General features: G+C 39.0%; 1 protein-coding gene across 1 annotated transcript in view; it reads left to right on the top strand.

Moving 5' to 3' along the window:
* The first annotated feature begins 280 nt into the window (after window positions 1-280).
* LOC104866444 (cat eye syndrome critical region protein 2) overlaps window positions 281-6,987 on the top strand; it is a 53,682-nt gene continuing 46,975 nt past the window's right edge. The window contains exon 1 of the mRNA XM_010630395.3: window positions 281-371. The gene's annotated coding sequence lies outside the window, so the exon portion shown is untranslated. The remainder of the gene's footprint in view (window positions 372-6,987) is intronic.

The following is a 6,987-nucleotide window of genomic DNA, read 5'->3' as shown; positions in this document are numbered from 1 at the left end:
TGGAAAGCTAAACTTTTTTGGCGGGGGCACCAGAGATCAAACTCGGGACCTTGCGCTGGCAGATGGCAAAACCACCGAGCTAAATCCCTGGCTCAGAAAGCTAAACTTTTGTTCATCTTCTAGCAGCAATGTGGAAGTAAGGCAGAGCTGATCATGGATCATTATGTTACATGGGGCCTGTGTCATGTTAGTGGTAGGGAGGGGCAGATGAATTTTAAGAAATGTCTGTGTCTGATCTCTCGATCTCTCTGTCTCTCTTTCCCTCCCCTCTTTCAGGAATTAGAAGCAGCTCTCCACAGAGATGATGTGGAGTTTATCAGTGACCTGATTGCCTGCCTGCTTCAGGGCTGCTATCAGCGAAGGGATATCACGTGAGTAATCCTGGTCTTCCTAAGTATTTCTTGCCCAGGGAACCAATTAACCAGTCACAGTGATGTTTCCTGTCTTTTGTAAGGATCCAGAACCCTTCGTTAGCCAGTATGGAACAGTGTAGACCAAACAGATAAAAATGGAGTTTTGAGGGCCGGGGATTTAGCTCACTGGTGCAGCCACCTGCCTTGCAAGCACAAGGTCCTCAGTTCGTTCGACCCGTGGTGCCAAAAAATAAAAATGGAGTTTTGGGCCCTGTACTAATTCTGTTCAATAATCTTTGACTTTATTTACTTTCACAAATCTGTATCATTTACTGTTAGTTATACCTGCTACCGTATTCCTGTGTAGAATTTCTTTTGTGCATTGGTATAGTATTCTTCCTCTTGTAACATTGTTAAAAATACTGCCTAAATTAAAACTAGCATATATGACTTATTTTACTATATCACTGATAGATGCAGGTCTTCTGTTGTTTACTGGTATTAAAAGCATAATTAACTTGAGCCTCTGGGCTCCCTTACACCATAACTGCAAAATAAACAGCTCTCTAGTGCCTTCAGATGTGTAGAGATTGGGAGCAAATGTTATCTGTGCAGGCAAATAAAAGAGCTTCCTGATAACATCTGTTCCCTTGTTTTTGTTTGCTTTTGAGACAGGATCTCCCTATGTGGCCCACGCTGGTCTGGAACTCTTGAGCTCAAATGATCCTCCTGCCCCGGCCTCTTGGATAGCTTGGACTATAGCCATGCCACCACACCCCACTAATAGCCATTTTCCTTGCTGCTTTTCTATGCAAAACAAAACTACACAGGACAAACTTAGAAAAAGGCCAGGCACAGTGAAGTTCTCAGTCTCTGGGCCTTCTGATACCATGTAAGGGTTGGAGTTGTCATGGCTTATGTTTCAGACTGTTAAAGAGGGCATCTTGCCAGGTGTAGTAACACATGATTCTTCTACTTCAGCCTCCCAAAGTAGCTGAGAGTTACAGGTATAGGTTCAAGGCCAGCCAGAGCAATTTAATAAGTTTCTTGTCTCAAAATTTTAAAAGGGCAGGGTATGTAGCTTAGTGGTAGACTTCTTGCCTGACATGTACAAAACCCCGGATTCAATTCTCAATACTATGCAGGAAGAAGGGAGGGAGGGAAGAGAGAAGAAAAAGGAGAGAGGGATCCATCCAGTCTTTTAGGACTGGGAAACTAGACTTGCTGGGTTTTTTTTTTTTTTTTTTTTTTTGACAGGGTCTCTTACGTAGTTGAGACTGACCCGGAACTCACTATGTAGCTCAGGCTGGTCTCAAACTCACAGCGATCCTCCTGCCTCAGCCTCCCTAGTGCTGGCATTACAAGCGCACGCCACCACACCCAGCTGACTTGCTGTTAATATACAGTGAATTTTAAAACAGGATGGGAAAAAGATGAACTAAATACTATTTTTCTCAGGGTGGAAATCTGTACTCCCTAGGTGAGATTTTAATGCTACCAGATGATTACGTCTGCTAAGCAGGAAGATTGATTTCAGGGTTGAGTCCAAATGGTGGCAATGTTTTTGTTGTTGTTGTTGGGTGGTTTTTTTTTTTTTTTTTTTTTTTTTTTTTGGTATCAGGGATCAAACTTGGGAGCTGCAAGGCAAGTAGCGGAACCACTGAGCTAAATTCCCAGCCCAGTGATTCTTGACTTTAGAGAACATCAGAATCACCCAGGGGGTTTGTTAAAGCATCTCTGAGTTCACTGCCATCTATCTAATTCAGTTCTTTGTAGATTCTACCTGGGATTTTGCATGCCAACCAAGATAGAGCTGATGCTGGGCTGGAGATTTAGCTCATTGGCACTGTGCCTGCCTCACAAACACAAGGTGTCCTGATTTCCACCCCCAGTGTGTGTGGGGGATGATGGGTAGAGATGGAGTTGATGTTGCTGCTGTTCCTGGCACACGGCCACGTTTGAAGTACTGAATTTGAGATTTGACATTCTCCTGCCTCATCTTCCCGGAGTACTGGGGTTACCAGGATATACCACTGTGCCCAGCCTTGTTGTGTTTTATAAATCTTGGTTGGTTGGCTGGTTAGTTGGTTTGTAATTTTTTGGTTGTTGGTGGTGGCTTGTTTGTTTGTTTGCTTTTGAGACAGGATCTTGTATGTATTCCAGGCTGGCTTTCAACTCACTATGTTGTCGAGGTTGGTCTTGAATTCGTGGTGATCCTCCTGCTTCAGCCTGCTGAATGCTGGGATTACAGGCATGTACCACCATGCCTAGTTTATGAATCTGAGTAATGGATACCTGGTTTCTTGTTTTATTTTGTTTCATTTTTGGAGATTATTTCTCCATTTCATCCTGTAGTACAAAATTTAGATACAGAAATTTAATGTGTCAGTAACATACCTTTGCAGCACATGATAGTTATTCTTATAATTAACTTCAGCCAAGTGATTTTAGGGGCCTGTATCAATAGAAGTTTGTTTTGTTTTTATTTTGTGGTACCGGGGATCTTGTATTGCGCTTGTGAGACGGGCACAGTGCCACTGAGCCAAATCCCCAGCCCATCAATAGAAATTCTTTGGGGATTTAAAATGAGCTAGTTGCTCTATCAGCACTGCACACCCTTCCCACTTCCCAGTGGGAGTGCAAGGTAGTCTTATCTAGCATTATTGAGCACTGGAGGGAAAATCGGGAATTTATGGTTTGCTCCTAGCTGTTACCATGAAAATAGGAATTGAATCAAATTGCTAACTTGAATAGTGGTACATTTAAGCAGTATAAAATATCTTCCATTAAATGGTCAAGTGTTAATATTTGCCACTGATTTATTTTCTTTTATCACTTGGTCTCTAGTACGGTAGAATGCTTGTTTTTGTACTGGGGAATCGAACTTGGGTCTTTATGCTTGCAAGGCAGGTGGCAGTACCACTGAGCTAAATCTCCAGTCCTTGTAGAATGCTTTTTATACAACTTATACATGATTCACCATGGGCTTTGCTTGCTTTCTTTTGGTTTCATTTTAAGTGCAAAATTCATCATGCTGTAAATTTAATTTTTTCAGGATTGTGTATCCAGCATTACATAATAGATTGCCTTATTGAGGTTACTTAAAAATAAAAATATTTAGTAGTTTGAAGTCTCAGTTTTCATCTGTATAAAAATATCATTTGTCATCAAGTGAGTGCTACAGACTTACCTATAATCCCAAGTATTCAGGGAAAAAAAACAACCTAAGAACTCCAAAAAGGGCTGGGAATTTAGTACAGTGGCCTCAGGCCTGCCTTGCAAGTACAAGGTCCTGAGTTCCATCCCGGGTACGGGATGGGGTGGTGGGTAGGACGACAACACTGAAAACTCCCTACGTATTCAGGAGGCTGAAGCAGGAGGTTTGCAAGCTTGAGCTCAGCATGGAAAACTAGTGAGCCTGTCTCAAAATAAAATGAAATGATCCAGGCATGGTGGTACATGCCTATAATCCCAAAACTCTGGAGGCTGAGGCAGGAGGATTGCCATAAGTTCAAGGACAGCCTGGGCTCTGTACTGAGTTCAAGGCCAGTCTGCAGTACAAAGTGAGACCTTGTCTCAAAAAACTAAAAATATATAAGAATCAAGATAACATCACATAAGGGTACAAGATCCCAAAGATGAGTGTATCTGCACTGTATACCTAAAAAATACCAGTAAACTTAATGAAAAAATAATGGACTGAGGATGTAGCTTAGTGGTAGAGTACTTATCTACTGTTTTCAAGGTCCTTCAAGCCTCAGACCTCTTCCCATCTTCCTCCAAAATTTATTTATTTTTCTGGAAATTACACTGGCTCTGTTAAATGTATTCATTTAAACTTGTCTTAATCAGATGTAATTTAGATAAAATAAAACTATACAAGGCCAGGGATTTTGTAGCTCAGTGGTTCTGCCACCTGCCTCGCAAGTGTGAGGTCCCGAGTTCGATCCCCAGTACCAATAAATAAACATAAACAAACTAATTAATTAATTAATTTTTTAAAACTATGAAAGATAAGTATATTGGCTAATGATTTTTTTCAAACTCGGGTTTTTGCATTTATGAGGCAGGAGGTGGCACCAGTGAGCTAAATCCCCGGCCCTAGGCCAATGAGTTTTGACAAATGAATATATATTTTATTATCCTACCCATGAAAATAGGACATTTCCATTTCCCCTGGAACTTCTTTTTGCAGTTAATATCCCCATATAAATATCCATATCTGGCTGCTGTTGATCTCATTTTTCCCAGTGAACATTGTTTTGCCCATTGTAGAATTTTGTATGAATGAGATGCAGTATGCAATAAACACTTGTGTCCAGCTTCTTTCAGTCAGCACAGTATCTGTGTGATTCTCATCTGGACTGCTGTTTGTTCTTATGGGAGTGGAGGGAACCTGGTTGCATCTAGTGAAAAATACATCCCAACTTTTTGTTTTTGTTACTACTTTTTGAGATAGGGTCTCATTGTGTAGTCCATGCTGGTCCTGAACTCACAGTGTATCCCATGTTGGTCTCAAACTTACAAGTCTCCCTGCCTCAGTCTTCCAAGTGCTAAGATTATAGGGGTGCACCATGACACCCAGTTTACATTGCAACATTTTATCTCTTCATTTTTTGATAGAAATTTATGTTGCTTTTTAATTTGGAGGTGTTACAAATAAGGGTCATGGGACATTTACATGCAGATATATAGGTGGACATGTTTTCCTCTTTGGGGAATTACTGGGTCATACGGTAAGAATATGTTTAACAGACTGAGCATGGTGACACAACACCTGCAATACCAGCCCTCAGAGGCTGAAAAAGAATGTTTTCAGAGTTTGAAAAGAAAGAAAAATTTTAGTTTAGTTGAAGTCCATTTTATCAAAATTTTACGATGTTTTTCTTCTTCTACCACCCAAGTAATCAGCATCACAGTTTTTCACTTTAGAAGTCTTTGAGACACACCTTTTAGGATTGGCATAGTGATGCAGTTCAGGTTAGCATTGTGTATGATCTGAAGGATGCCATTGTTCTCTTTGAGTTTCCAGCAGTTGTCATCTGTGTTGTCCATTTTGGACTCTGCCAGATGTGTGTGTGTGTCTCACCCTTCTGTTGTGATGTCTCGTATTGGACAGGGTATGGCTGCCAGTTTTGTTGTTTTGTCTGTTCTAAATCCTTTGCATTTTCATATGAATTCTTAAATCAGCTTGTTAATTTCTGTCTCCCAAAAAATTTGCTAGAATGGTCAACTTAAATAATGAATTTTCCAATCCTTGAGTGATAAAAATCTGTCCATTTGACAATCTTTCATTTCAGCAGTATTTTTTACTGGATATAAGTATTTTATATTTTTAAATAATATTGTCTGTAGAATTTATACCTGTATTTGCTAGCTGTTTGCTGGTGTTTTATATACAATATAATCATTTTCATATACATATTGACCATATTCTCACAATCTTGGTAGATTTTCTTTTTTTTAGTTGTACTGCTTTTGTTATAAATTCTTGAGCTTATTTTATGAATTGTGCAGATAAAATTTTTTGTTTCTTTTATTCTTCTGATTTTAGTATATGTGCTGCTGAAGCAAGCACTCTTCATTCTTCTATATACTGATACTTCTTGCTTTTGCCTCACTGTACTGGCTTTTAGTACAGCATTCTTGATATTAGGTGATATATATATATATATATATAATTTTTTTTTTTTAAAGGTGATACTTTTTGAGGATATCTGTGTACTGGTGTATAAAGGTTATTGGTCTGTAGTTTTATTTTATAAATCCTTGTTATAGTTTGTGATATAAGGGTCTAGAAGCATCTTCCCCTTTCCTTGATAACTTTTCTTGAAGGATTTCCTGAAAGGATTCACCACTAAAAGCCTTTGGGCATGTAGTTTTATTTTTACCAAATTTTATATTACTGATTTACTTTCTTGACTGGATTAAAGCTATTTAGCTGTTCTGTGTTTTAAATAATTTTTAGTGCACAGCATTTTTTCAACTTATTTGTCTATTTATGTTTTAAATTTATTTCCAGAATTCTCTTCCTAATGTTCTTATCCTTTTATTGTTTTTGTGTTTTGAGACAAGGTCTCACTGTGTAGTTAAGCTGGCCTTGGCTCACTCTGTAGTCCTGGCTGGCCTCAGACTGGTGGCAGTTTTCCTGCCTCAGCCTACTGAATGGTGTCATTATAGGCATGCACCACTTACCTTTTTTTTTTTTTTTTTTTTTTTTGCCTGTGTCTGTTGAGACTGACGTGGAACTCACTATGTAGCCCAGGCTGGTCTCAAACTCACAGTGTTCCTCCTGCCTCAGCCTCCAGAGTGCTGGGATTACAGGCGTGCACCATCACGCTCGGCTCCCCAGCCCTCTTTTTGATGTTTATGTGATTTGGGCTCCTGATACTTTTCTCTCCCACTGCGTTCTTTCCACAGACTTACCAGTTTTTAAAATGTTTAGTAAAGAAGCAACCTTTTACCTTTTTATTTTTCTGAATAGCTTATCTGTTTTCTATTTCATAGATTTTTTAATTTTATTTTTTCAGTTTACTTTGTCTTTAACTTGCTCGTCTTTTTCTCTTTCTAGATTAGAATATACTGTTTTTGAACTTACTTTCTTTGTTCTTTTTTTTTTTTTTTTTTTTTTTTT

The sequence above is a fragment of the Fukomys damarensis genome, unplaced genomic scaffold, assembly GCF_012274545.1.
Source record: "Fukomys damarensis isolate Sample0158 unplaced genomic scaffold, DMR_v1.0_HiC HiC_scaffold_5, whole genome shotgun sequence".
NCBI classification, from domain to species: Eukaryota; Metazoa; Chordata; class Mammalia; order Rodentia; family Bathyergidae; genus Fukomys; species Fukomys damarensis.
Note: the sequence above shows the minus strand (reverse complement) of the source record. Positions and strands in the feature narration are given on the sequence as shown.